General features: G+C 42.8%; 1 long non-coding RNA gene across 1 annotated transcript; it reads right to left on the bottom strand.

The window, feature by feature from the left end:
* Nucleotides 1–1,859: 1,859 nt before the first annotated feature.
* On the bottom strand, nt 1,860–12,738 carry LOC306917257. The gene is made up of 5 exons (XR_013789129.1): nt 12,526–12,738; nt 8,670–8,793; nt 7,665–7,763; nt 5,204–5,356; nt 1,860–3,718 (listed from the first exon to the last, which is right to left on the bottom strand). It is a non-coding gene; the product is annotated as an uncharacterized lncRNA (long non-coding RNA).
* Nucleotides 12,739–13,670: the final 932 nt, after the last annotated feature.

The raw sequence follows: 13,670 nt of genomic DNA, 5'->3' as shown, positions 1-13,670 counted from the left end.
GCGTTGGAAATCTAGTTTCAGAAGCTCTGAGCGGTTTAACGCTGTGTCGTTCGTTCCCAGATGGAATATGATTTTTTCGATCGTTGGGGGGAGAGAAGACAGTATTCCTGGGAGAATTGCAATGATGTCGGGGACCGTGGCTCCTGGGAAAGAACGCGTTAAAGCGTTTGGGTATTTGATATTTTTTAATATCGAATCTCCAATTAAACAGGCCGTGGGGGGAATCAACGGGGTGGGCGATTGAGATTTGGGGGAGCTATCGGTGGTACGAGGCTGTGTTTCCACAGCTGACTGCTGGCGAGGAAGGCATCTGGACTGTTTGGTCACCGCCGAACCCAACAGCTTGCGGCGAGCAGAGCTGGGCAACGGTCTCTGCTCGGGTGGTGGATGGGCAGTTGGACTGGCCGTCTCGACCCGCCTGGTCTGGGGTGTAGTGGACGGTCTGGGCCTGAGTTTAGGCCCCGAGGGCTCTGGAAGGCTGCCCTTTTGGGCCAGTGACGGAAACTCGTTCATGTCCAGTATGGCGAATGGATTACTGATGGACAGTGGGCGAGTACGTGCTTGATGTGGGGGGAGGTGGTGTGGATGAAGGTTTCGTGAGTGGGATTTTCTACCCTTGTATCCTCGACTGGCCACTTGCCAGGCTGCAGGAGTGGAGCTGGCGGAGGGACGTGGTTTTGGCCGGGCACCCAGTAGGCTCCACTTGTCGGTAGCGTCTTGGCACGGGACGGTAGAGTCCAGCTCAGTGGGGGGCTGAGCAGCTCGTTGACTAACGGCGTCCATGTCAGCGGCGACCGTGGCATCCATTTCAGTCACCGGGGGGGTGACACCTTTTGGACCCACGGAGACCTCCAGTTCCGCTGAGTCAGGCTCGGAGACTGATGGGGGGCAGAAGGAGAGCATTGCATCGATGGTCAGCTCGTCGTGGTGGATCTGGTGGAGTATGGAGATTCTTCCCTCCAGTTCGTTGATCGTCTGGGTCAGCCGGAGACATCTGTCGCAGCCGGGTGATAAGGTCTCATGATGGTGATCGCGACAGGGGCCCAAATGACTGGGCCCGCTGTGTTGAATCGGCGTTGGTTTTAGCGTCGTTCTCCGGGGTCCATTTCAGTCGTTGTGTGGTTAGCCTCCCGGTTGGCGAGCTGTCAAACTGTCAAACTAGCTAGTACAGAGCCAGCGCCGGCTACTGATCCCATGCAGGAGGGGATTTCAGAGGGCTATACTTGCAGACGGTGCATCCGATCATTAAAAGTAGGCATCTAAAACTGTCCGTATATAAAATATGTTATAAAAATATGACTTGGAAATGAGTAAAATAAGTCAAATTCGGAGACGCTACTAGGTCGGCTACACAGAACGCCGGTGCATGCGCATTCTCCGTACAGCGACTGACTCCCTCTGGTTCCTCAGATGGTTAATCTGATGACATATTTAGCCAATAAGATGGCGAATGTTCGATGGCAATAGGTAGCTAGTAGCCAAAAACCTCTGTGCGTTCCCGTATCATGGAGGAATAACTCCAGGAGAAGGAGGCGCATCCTAGCGGACCAGGGTTTTTCCAAATCCCTCAAAATCACTGAATATAGCTTTAAATAATGACGATGATAGTTAAATAGAATCGTAACTGTGATGCATATGTGGCTTTGTTATGGTCCGAAGGTACATTATAATATGTAGCTGACACCCCTGATCTACACAAACCCAGCAGCTTGTGAGCACTTTACTGCATATCAATGAACATAATTATTGCATGAATGTTAATGCATATGACTTGTTAAATACTGACAAATGTGGACACACACTAATGCTCATGTTGTACTACCAGTAACCTATGAGCTGGAGGGAATAATGCAAGATAAAATAAAAATGAAATTCCATCATGTTGAATAGAAAATAACATCCATACACAAGATAAAAATTAAACTCCATCACAAGATACTATTAATGGGTATTTTATTCTGTCATGTTGATATTGTCAGATTACACATTTAATTCCTCTGCTTTTGCATCATTGTCATCCTAGGATTAGACTGACTGATCATTATGTCTTAAACTAAAGGCTTTTAGCCTGTATGAGTCTTCATGTGTCTTTTTAGATTACTTGCCCGAGTAAAGCCTGTACCACAAACTGTACAAGAGAATGGCCTTTCGCCTGTATGAATCCTCATGTGTGTTTTTAGATTACTTGTGTCAACACAGCCTTTACCACATACTGTACAAGAAAATGGCTTTTTGCCTGTATGAATCCTCATGTGTGTTTTTAGACTACCCGCCTGAGTAAAGCCTGTACCACATACTGTACAAGAGAATGGCTTTTCACGTGTATGAATCCTCATGTGTGTTTTTAGATTACTTGTGTGAACACAGCCTTTACCACATACTGTACAAGAGAATGGCTTTTCACCTGTATGAATCATCATGTGTGTTTTTAGACTACCCGCCTGAGTAAAGCCTGTACCACAAACTGTACAAGAGAATGGCCTTTCGCCTGTATGAATCCTCATGTGTTTTTTTAGACTACCCGCCTGATTAAAGCCTGTACCACAAACTGTACAAGAGAATGGCCTTTCGCCTGTATGAATCCTCATGTGTGTTTTTAGATTACTTGTGTTAACACAGCCTTTACCACATACTGTACAAGAGAATGGCTTTTCGCCTGTATGAGTCATCATGTGTGTTTTTAGATTACCTGTGTTAACACAGCCTTTACCACATACTGTACAAGAGAATGGCTTTTCACCTGTATGAATCCTCATGTGTGTTTTTAGATTACTTGTGTTAACACAGCCTTTACCACATACTGTACAAGAGAATGGCCTTTCACCTGTATGAGTATTCATGTGTGTTTTTAGATGACACACCTGAGTAAAGCCTGTACCACATACTGTACAAGAAAATGGCCTTTCGCCTGTATGAATCCTCATGTGTTTTTTTAGACTACCCGCCTGAGTAAAGCCTGTACCACAAACTGTACAAGAGAATGGCCTTTCGCCTGTATGCATCCTCATGTGTGTTTTTAGATGACTTGTGTGAACAAAGCCTTTACCACATAATGTACAAGCAAATAGCTTTTTGCCTATATGAATCCTCATGTGTATTTTTAGATTACTTGCCTGAGTAAAGCCTGTACCACAAACTGTACAAGAAAATGGCCTTTCGCCTGTATGAATCTTCATGTGTGATTTTAAATTCCCTTTTAGATTAAACATTTTGCCACATTCTGTACAATTAAAACTTTTCTTCCCTGTGTGACTCCTCATGGAGTCAGTTTGTTTCGATGATTTCAGGTTCTTAGACAGCTTGCGCTGTCCTCCCACATTGTGTGTGTTTTGTGATTTCAGTGTGTTTAAAGCTGACTGATCTCCCCTAGTCTCCTCCCACTCATCACTGTCTTCAGTGTCACATTCAGAACAGTGTGAAGAGAGGAGCTGGTTGTCAATGGTTGATTGTGAAGTTCCACAGTCCTCTACATCAGCTTGTGTTTTCATGTGTACAGTTGAGGTGCCGGCTACAGGCTCTGTCTCTCTGTTTTCACCATCTTCTGCACTTTTCACTGCTAGTAATGTCAACGCTGCTCCACCAGCCTCTTCTGGTCTTTGAAGTAAGTCCTCTTGTTCATCTTTAATCTGTGGAGCTTGTGGTTCCTCCTGGACCAGACAGGAGCTCCTCTCCTCTTCAGGTGGAACCTCCTCTTTACACACAGGAACGTGCAGAAAGTCTACAAAAACAAAATACAATGTGTTATGACCCTTATGGTCTAGGAGCAAAGGCCCTGCAAAATATTAAAAAAGAAGGACAACCAGATTAGCTTTTAGAGTGGCTATTTTCGGTGCGGGACCCCGTGATATGACAATGGATATATTTGGCTTTACACTTCAGGCTTATTTTGTCTTATGGCAGCGTTGCTCGCTGAAAGTATCTGACCTACAAGCAAGTTCACAGTGCATTGTGATGAGACATGCTGTGGACTTTATCTTTCGTCAGAGTGACACTGTCGTCAGAACTTCTTCAGTACCGTCATGACGAGGTAAGGCAACAAAGGTGTAAGAACGAGACGCCATATTATCGATTGTAGCATATTTGTCATTTACACTTAAATGCCTTATTTTGAATGATGTTGATATGGCGATGCACTAGTATAGCCTTTGTGTTATTGACATGTTTGTGGTCTGGCGGCTGGGGTTTTGTGAGGCGTGTTACCTTCCATGACTTGGATGTTTCCACAAACACTGCTTGCAAATTATGACTCATTAATTCACACCTGATTGCGTTCCTTTAAGTAGCCTACCACACCCGGGGTGAGCATGTTTTTTAGGGGCTTGCGTTCTTGTATTCTTGCGTTCTTGTTATCGGACCCTACAAACTCTCCTGCGTGCTCAGATCAGCCAACGCAGGGAAGCGGGAAGTACATTCACTATTAACGCCGGGACAACTCACAAAATGGAACAATATAGCCTGCTATAGGCTACAGCTAAACGCAGCAACTCACTGTATATATTTATATATTATATTTTTTGTACTTGATTGGGTTTCGACTATAGTGCAATTAGAAAAGCCTCCTGTGGATAGGTGCTGAAAAATAGCACTCGTGCAATATACACTTTAAGCAATAATAATAATCTGTTCGTCTAATGTGATTGTGATGTCCATGTCAAATTAACGAACAGAACATAACAGCAATTCCTACATTGCAGCTAATTGCAATGTGTTGTGAGCTTGTGGATTGACTATTTCAGGCAACTGTTCCCCCCACAATATACTGTAGGTATACTAGGGTTCAAATGGTTAAACCTCAAATGAAGAAGCTGATTAAAAGATAGTCAGAGATCTGTCATCTTACACAGTTCAGACTCAAAGAGCCATTTCTAGACACATCGTCTCCTACAGAGACACACCATGAAAATCTGTTTGAGACCTACTTACTGTAAAGAAAATCACATGGTGAACTTATATTGTCATGTTTACTTTCTCATTGCATTTGTGCAAAATATGATGTTGCTTTTGTTTATGGTAATAAGAAAATAATCTTTCTAAATGAAATTTGAGAGATATTCCAATGATGGATTTTCATATTGGCATATTATCAGTGTCCCGATATGTTTTGCCATTGTTATTGTAGTGAAAATAACTTTAAATAAGACATTGTGGCAGCCCGACAGAACAGAAAATAGGAGGAGAAAAAGGAAGAGCAAATGAAACTTACTGAGGTGTTGGTGGTCTTCAGGTTCCTGTTTAATAGAAATGTCTTCAGGTTCCTGTTTAATAGAAACGTCCTCAGGTTCCTGTTTAATAGAAACGTCCGTGGCTGAGTCTGGAGAGTTCATCTTCACCTGCAGTCTGGACTCCACACACTGGTCTGAAATGCAGCAAGTGAATAAGGACTTTAATAACTGGAGACCTAGTGGAGATTAGTGATCGACCGATATGGTTTTTGGCCGATATATCCGATCACCGATTAGTGGACAATCAAAAAGCCGATAGCCGATATTATGAACCGATTAATTTAAGTTAATTTTTTTTTTCAAGAATTCAAGAATTCCTTATATGCATTGGAGAATATTTATCACTTATAAAAAAGGAAGTGCAAGAAGCACCAACATTGTTTCAGTAACACTTCCCCCCCTCCATCAAATGCAGCTTTTTTTTAAATTCAAGTGCAAACATGTACTGTAGCAGCATATATATATTTTTTCCAATATCTATCTATCTATCTATCTATGAATGCACCAAGTGTGTGTGTGTAATTGTCCAGAACCGCCCCAAAAAGGCCTCTGCCCGGGCTCTGGACCGGGCCCATGCGGCGCCCAGCGTCCATATATGGAGCTGGCCTGTTCTGACCTCACAGCACTCCATATTTGGGCATGCCTGACACAGAAGACAGAACTCCACAAGCTGGCTGCATACTTCCTATTTGGGCATGCCTTACAAAGAACTCCATATATGGGCATAAAAGGGAGACAGACATAATATCTGGGTGGGGCATTAATTTCCAACTTGCATCGTTCCAAGTAGGTCAGTGCCCAATGGGCTGTAGCTTTCATCAAAATTGGTGATCTACAAGCCCACAGCACATTGCAGCATGACATGTTGAGAGCTTGTAGATCTGCTGCCCAAAATCTCCAAAGCCATGTGACCTTGTTGTTTTTACTCCACCACTGAAATTTGCCACTTTCAAGATAGTGATCTTTTTTAATGCATGTAGAATGTGTTTTTACCATTCATTTATAGCAATAAAAGACAATATGTCTCAAAACACTGGCCAACAGTAACATTATTGGCAACTAAATTAATATGAATTAGAAATTAAGACTGCCAATGCTAATGATTGGTCCATTCTTCATTGGCTTGCAGTTAGTTATTGCATATAGCCAAAATGCAATAATCATATTAGGCTGGTCAGGATGGGGGGGAAAAGTTGTCCTTCAGTTGGCTGACACACACACACACACACACACACACACACACACACACACACACACACACACACACACACACACACACACACACACACACACACACACACACACACACACACACACACACACACACACAATCAATAGACAACGTGTTACAGCTGTTGTTTGCAGCGTTAGCAGGCAGCAGCTAGCTTGGCTAACGTAGTTCTACCACTGCTCTCTGTGACTCTGTCCCTCTCACGTGTGGATTTTATTTTGGTTAATTGAAGATGAAAACAGCAAAGCTTTTTATGGTTACAAGGTTAGTAGCCTATAATCCTTTCTCCTTCCTGCAGTCAGTGCAGTGGCCCTCTCTCGGACTCCGTGTGTGTGTGTGTGAGAGAGAGGAGACGTCAGTGCAGAGTGTGTGTCTGACTGTCTGTAGAGCGGAGCCGTGTCTGTCTACTCCTCCGAGGCGGAGCACTGGGAGAGTCAGACACGCAGCTATACATCTCCTTACAACCGTACTCTACCGGATTTTCAATGAAAGTGGTTGTTTCACCATGTTTGCGCATTTATGAGAAATATAATAATCGGGCCGTTTTTTTTCGATTATTTGTTTTTAGCACCGATACCGATATTAATTAAAATCATGAATATCGAAGCCGATAATCGGCCGTGACCGATTATCGGTCGATCACTAGTGGAGATTACTAATAACAATAATATTATTGTTATTAGTATTCTCCACTAGGTCTCCAGTAACCTCGCCTCACCTCGGAGGAAAGCCTGGTCTCTGTTTCAAAAATCTGTATGATCCGGTCGGGAGCGGATTATATTGTTACGTCATGTAAAGTCAGGAACAATCTAACGGAACTTTTATTGAGAAAAATCGGTTTGAGGGAAAAGGAAGTTGCCACCCCGTTGTTCCTGCCTGTCGACTACAAAAGAATACTACAACATGACGTAACAATATCATCAGCTCCCAACAGGATCATATATACTAACTGAAATGGTGCACAGGCTAGGTCTCCAGTGAGAATAAAACTGGCCTGCCATCCACTCCCATGTTAGAGAAATTTCTAGAACACTCATATTGGAACACCCCTTTCCTGTATCGTTCCACTTCACCCGAGACCACCATTCAATTTTCAATGGACTTTAACTATTGAACTGATCGGTGGATTTACAAGCAGTTTCGGTTGCAGCAGCAGCTGTTGTTATGTGACAATGAACACCACCTTGAAGGTGGAAAAGAGAGAGACTTACTGAGGTCTGGCTGCTCTTCAGGTTCCTCCTGTTTCACTGAAACAGGTCTGGCTGGGTCTGGAGAATTCATCTGAGCCTGCTGTCTGAACTCCTCCGAGTCTGGAAAGAAACCATTGAAATCCCAGAGGAGTATAGGATTAAATAAGACCAGAAACTCCTCTGAACTTGAATAATACATCATTTATTTTTGTCGTGGATGTATGTAATGTATATTTATAAATCTGATAACGCTGATGTTCACTTCCGGTTCATTTCCGCAGGGGCGTAACTAGCAAGCAACTGCGTTGGGTCCCAGAAGCAAGGGGGGCGACACACGGCCGCCCAACCGTGCTGTCGGTAAAATAAAATTATAAATACAGACAGCGATGCAATAACAGTTGAGTTGACCAACGTTTGGCAGAGCCTGGTGGTGGCTGCTGCTAGCACACAGCCACACACCATAGGCACACACGTGCCTCGCCTCCCAACAGCTCTGGTGGAGAATAACGTGAAGGAAGTCAGAAGTTACGAGTGTGCAGTGGGCTCTCCCGAGTCCAGACTGGATTCTGCGGCTCTGTTCACAAATCCCAACTACTGTACAGTGCCCCGCTGTTTATAAACCAAAATGCAGACCACGTGAGGGGGGTGGTGTCTGGCGCTGATCAGCCTGCGTGGGGGCCTACTGACATCCAGTTACGCTGCTGCATTTCCGGTTGTATCTGTCGCTTAGTAACCTAAAACCATTGATATGTTAGCGAAGAGCGCCATCTATGGTAAACCACTGAAAAGAACATTGAATGTAAAGCATGTCTTTGGCAGTTAAGAGTTGGAAACGCGTTGGAAATGCTTAACTGCATAAATAAATATAAATAGCCGTTGTTGGCAGTCAATGTTTGTGCAGCCACCCAGATGTAAAATAGACATGGGCCGTGAGAGATTTCGGCAGATTGTCGCTATGGAAGCGATTAAATGTACAATAACTCATGGCTCACATGTTTAACTAGCTATAAATAAAACAGTACATACCCATCCTGTACAACTTTACTACAGGTTGCAGCTTTGCATGAAACAGTCCCTGGTCCACTGACAGTGCTGAATATCTTTTGGAGGTCATCTCTCCTGATGGCGTGAGATCTCCTTCTGTGGTGCTCTGTGGAAATCACCAACAGAAAATAATGTTTTAGTTATCATTCAGCTTCATCTTATAGCTGTTTTAACATTTAGAGTTCAATTTAAACCAAAATGAATTCAATATATTTTAACATTTCCTATCAAATTCATCTGCACTACAAAAATAAGAAAGACAATACTAAATAAATAATGCCACACATTCACTCAGCAAACTAAAGGCTCACTTCTGCCTCAATTAAAATGGCTGCTTAGGGACAATTTGATATTTTACATATTACTTGTGAGCTTGTAGATCGGCTATTTTAGGTTTGGGAGTCCATATATTAGGTTTGGTGGTCCAAGTATAAAGGGTTTAGTGGTTAAACTGAAGTGACATTGATACATTCCAAATATTAAAGTATTCTGCAGAACCACTGGACTTGTGTCTCCCTTATGATGAATTCCTGTTTGGTTCTTTGACTATATAGAAGTGTCTATTTGTACGTCTCTAAATGTTTTGATGAATTGAACAAGGTGGACCCTCTTGTAAACAATGTAATGCTTAATTGGGTCGTCCACTCACAGTTAACAGTCTTTGTATTGAGTTTGTGCTTGAAATGTACTGTAATTCTGCAAACTGTTAATAAATATTTCAATCAAATCAATCAATGTCACGGCACCACACTGGACTAGTCACTGTAGGTTCATAATTCATATTTTTCATTCAATACATACACATATGTTTCATTAAATAAAATAACCAATTGACCAGCCTCTAAGCTGCATGTGCGACATGATGTCGTTAAAACATTTGCTCCGCTAGAAAAAAATCACACCCATGTGAAGTGAGTGGTGCAACTCCGTGTGGGGGTCACCGGAACATCCAGACCCCCAGGAACGCGGCCAGGGTGCCGGCCCAATTCCGGCGAGCCGCCTGTGTCCGAAATGGTTGAGAAATGAGTGAGTGTTAGCCAGCCAGGGACAGACCCAGGGACCCAGATAGCTGTCTATAGGAGTGGTTGCACCACTGTTTGCACTTTTGAACCTTTATAGCAAATATGCAAAGCCATGTTGACGTCATCACGTGCCATTCACAGGCATGTCCATTACGTGGCGCGACCCTCCCGTAGACATGCAAATGCAACGCCTTTGTGTTCAAGGAGAGCCAGGGGGTGGGGTTCAGTGGGAGAAGGTGAAGGTATTTAATTTGATGCATGATCAGCCGTTTTGCCAGTGAGTGTACATTACTTCTTAAGGGCACTAATTACACTGCCAATGACCGCATGTACTGTTGAACGTCTGTTTTCTATTGTACAAAGAGTAAAAAGTGCACGCAGAACTACAATGACAATATCTCGCATAGTCTGTGTCAGAGTAATCTAGTAAGAGAGTGGTGACACGCTTTGATCTCGCCGCAAAGCGGGTACCTATGGGCGATAGTTCCAAACATTGCTCCAATGGCTGGAACTATTCCATTGAGATAGAATGAGCACTTACGCATTACATTGTTACAATGACAGTCAACGGGAGTGTCATTACTCTCTTACTAGATTACTCTGGTCTGTGTCTCCTACCCACTGAGCATTTTTTAGTCTAATAGAAGTCTAAAAATGAAAGTTTTTTAGACGTCTATTCTTAGATTAGACGTTGATTAGCGGTTGTTTAAACGTCTATATATAGACGTTTTTTTTATCCCATTTTTAGATGCACGTCTAATAGCCGGCTATTGCTCAGTGGGTAGCGTTTGAGAGAAATGTAACTGAAGGTCTGAATAATAATCGCCAATATATAATTATAGGCTAATTAAGTATCCTATAATCTAAGTAACTAGTTAACCAAGATTGTGACAAAAACAGAGGGAGAAAGGAGAAGACGTCTAAGTAGTGGCAGCGGTGGCCGAACGGATTGCGGAGCGGTCTTGATACCGGAAGGTCGCCAGTTCGAATCAGCGGTCCGACACGTTAAAATTACCACCGCTGAAGTGCCCTTGAACAAGGCATTGAACCACTACGATGAAATGTGTTCTATGAGCAGGGCCTGGCTGGAAACAAGTTCTTGAGCTTAGCCCAGATACCCTGGGTAAATATAGTAATCAAAATGAATTCAATATATTGTAACATTTCCTATCAAATTCATCTGCACTACAAAAATAAGAAAGACAATACTAAATAAATAATGCCACACATTCACTCAGCAAACTAAAGGCTCACTTCTGCCTCAATTAAAATGGCTGCTTAGGGACAATTTGATATTTTACATATTACTTGTGAGCTTGTAGATCGGCTATTTTAGGTTTGGGAGTCCATATATTAGGTTTGGTGGTCCAAGTATAAAGGGTTTAGTGGTTAAACTGAAGTGACATTGATACATTCCAAATATTAAAGTATTCTGCAGAACCACTGGACTTGTGTCTCCCTTATGATGAATTCCTGTTCGGTTCTTTGACTATATAGAAGTGTCTATTTGTACGTCTCTAAATGTTATGATGAATTGAACAAGGTGGACCCTCTTGTAAACAATGTAATGCTTAATTGGGTCGTCCACTCACAGTTAACAGTCTTTGTATTGAGTTTGTGCTTGAAATGTACTGTAATTCTGCAAACTGTTAATAAATATTTCAATCAAATCAATCAATGTCACGGCACCACACTGGACTAGTCACTGTAGGTTCATAATTCATATTTTTCATTCAATACATACACATATGTTTCATTAAATAAAATAACCAATTGACCAGCCTCTAAGCTGCATGTGCGACATGATGTCGTTAAAACATTTGCTCCGCTAGAAAAAAATCACACCCATGTGAAGTGAGTGGTGCAACTCCGTGTGGGGGTCACCGGAACATCCAGACCCCCAGGAACGCGGCCAGGGTGCCGGCCCAATTCCGGCGAGCCGCCTGTGTCCGAAATGGTTGAGAAATGAGTGAGTGTTAGCCAGCCAGGGACAGACCCAGGGACCCAGATAGCTGTCTATAGGAGTGGTTGCACCACTCAAAAATCCACAGCACACCACTGTTTGCACTTTTGAACCTTTATAGCAAATATGCAAAGCCATGTTGACGTCATCACGTGCCATTCACAGGCATGTCCATTACGTGGCGCGACCCTCCCGTAGACATGCAAATGCAACGCCTTTGTGTTCAAGGAGAGCCAGGGGGTGGGGTTCAGTGGGAGAAGGTGAAGGTATTTAATTTGATGCATGATCAGCCGTTTTGCCAGTGAGTGTACATTACTTCTTAAGGGCACTAATTACACTGCCAATGACCGCATGTACTGTTGAACGTCTGTTTTCTATTGTACAAAGAGTAAAAAGTGCACGCAGAACTACAATGACAATATCTTGCATAGTCTGTGTCAGAGTAATCTAGTAAGAGAGTGGTGACACGCTTTGATCTCGCGGCAAAGCGGGTACCTATGGGCGATAGTTCCAAACATTGCTCCAATGGCTGGAACTATTCCATTGAGATAGAATGAGCACTTCCGCATTAGCCTACATTGTTACAATGACAACGGTGGGTAGCGTTTGAGAGAAATGTAACAATGTAATAATATAGGCTAATTAAGTATCCTATAATCTAAGTAACTAGTTAACCAAGATTGTGACAAAAACAGAGGGAGAAAGGAGAAGAAAATACCTTATTTTTTACTGGGGTAACTACTGGTTGTTTATGAGCACATTTACAAGCAAGCAGAAAAATACGATTGATGTTCCATCTTAAAAGACGAGTCAAACAAAGACAAACGAATGAAGCACAACGTGAATAGTTTACCTGCTGTGTTTCAGTGGTTGAGCTGCTAACAAACGTCCTCCTGCTGCTTAACGACCACACTGTTTTGAAACGACACGTTTTTACTTTTCTTTGTTTGTTAAAGTGTCAACCCAGATGCCGGTACCCTGCGGGGGGGATTAACGATGTCGGATCTTTGGTTTAAACTTCCCGAAATGTAAAAGTGTGCATCAAAATGCCACCGCGCAGTCAACACACCGCCATGTTGTTTTCACAACTGCATTGTGGGTAACGGTCTTCTTCTTCTTCTTCTTCTTCTTCTTTTGGATTTCCGGCAGTGTGGACGCCGCGAGGCGTATTACTGCCCTCCACAGGTTGGGAATATAATGTCTCCTTTGGCATCCTCAGTGAATCATATTTACAGTGCCCACCCGAACTTTCCCCTTATACTGATATTTCGGTTCTATCCTTCAGCCGCATTTGGCTGAGTCAGGGTAAACCCCTCTCTCAATGTGTTGTCCAGTTCTTCAGCACTTAAGTCTTCCACATTCAAAAACATCCTGCTGCTTCCAGCACCATCTTTATGTAACCCCTAGAGGGAGGCAGAGGTTAAGTGACAGGGGTATTTAAAGCCTTTCTGAGCAGGCAGGTTAGCAGGTCCGAAAGCTGTGGGGCCTGCACAACCAGTGTTGGGCAATATTACTTAGGAGAGTAATATCTTTACTTTACTTACTACTCCTTAGAAAAAGTAATAATATTACATGACTTATTACTTGGAATCAATAGTAATACTGTTACATATTACTTTATATATTACTTTTCAACCGGGCCCCTTCCACCCGCAAAAAGAACACAAGCTGTTTAGCCAGCTCCTTTTACAACTGAATCCAATTCATTTGAATAAGAAGTCTCCAATCAGCCAAACTGAATAATTGCAGGATATAAAACAAAAACAGTCAACAGTCTCTCATCAGCCTTTTTATGCTGCATATTCCACATTTTGGATTCAACATCAACAATCTGAACTGCACACACTGCAGCATCTCAAAACGGACAGTATTGTATACATAAATAACAAACAATAAAATAAAGCAACAGTCTCTGACCTTTTTGAGGCAGCCTCTCAAGACAGACTGTTGACTCATAATTATTGCTTATAGCAGCTTTAATCACTAATTGTCTTGACC

Source organism: Electrona antarctica, assembly GCF_951216825.1.
Source record: "Electrona antarctica genome assembly, chromosome: 24".
Lineage (NCBI taxonomy): Eukaryota > Metazoa > Chordata > Actinopteri > Myctophiformes > Myctophidae > Electrona > Electrona antarctica.
Note: the sequence above shows the minus strand (reverse complement) of the source record. Positions and strands in the feature narration are given on the sequence as shown.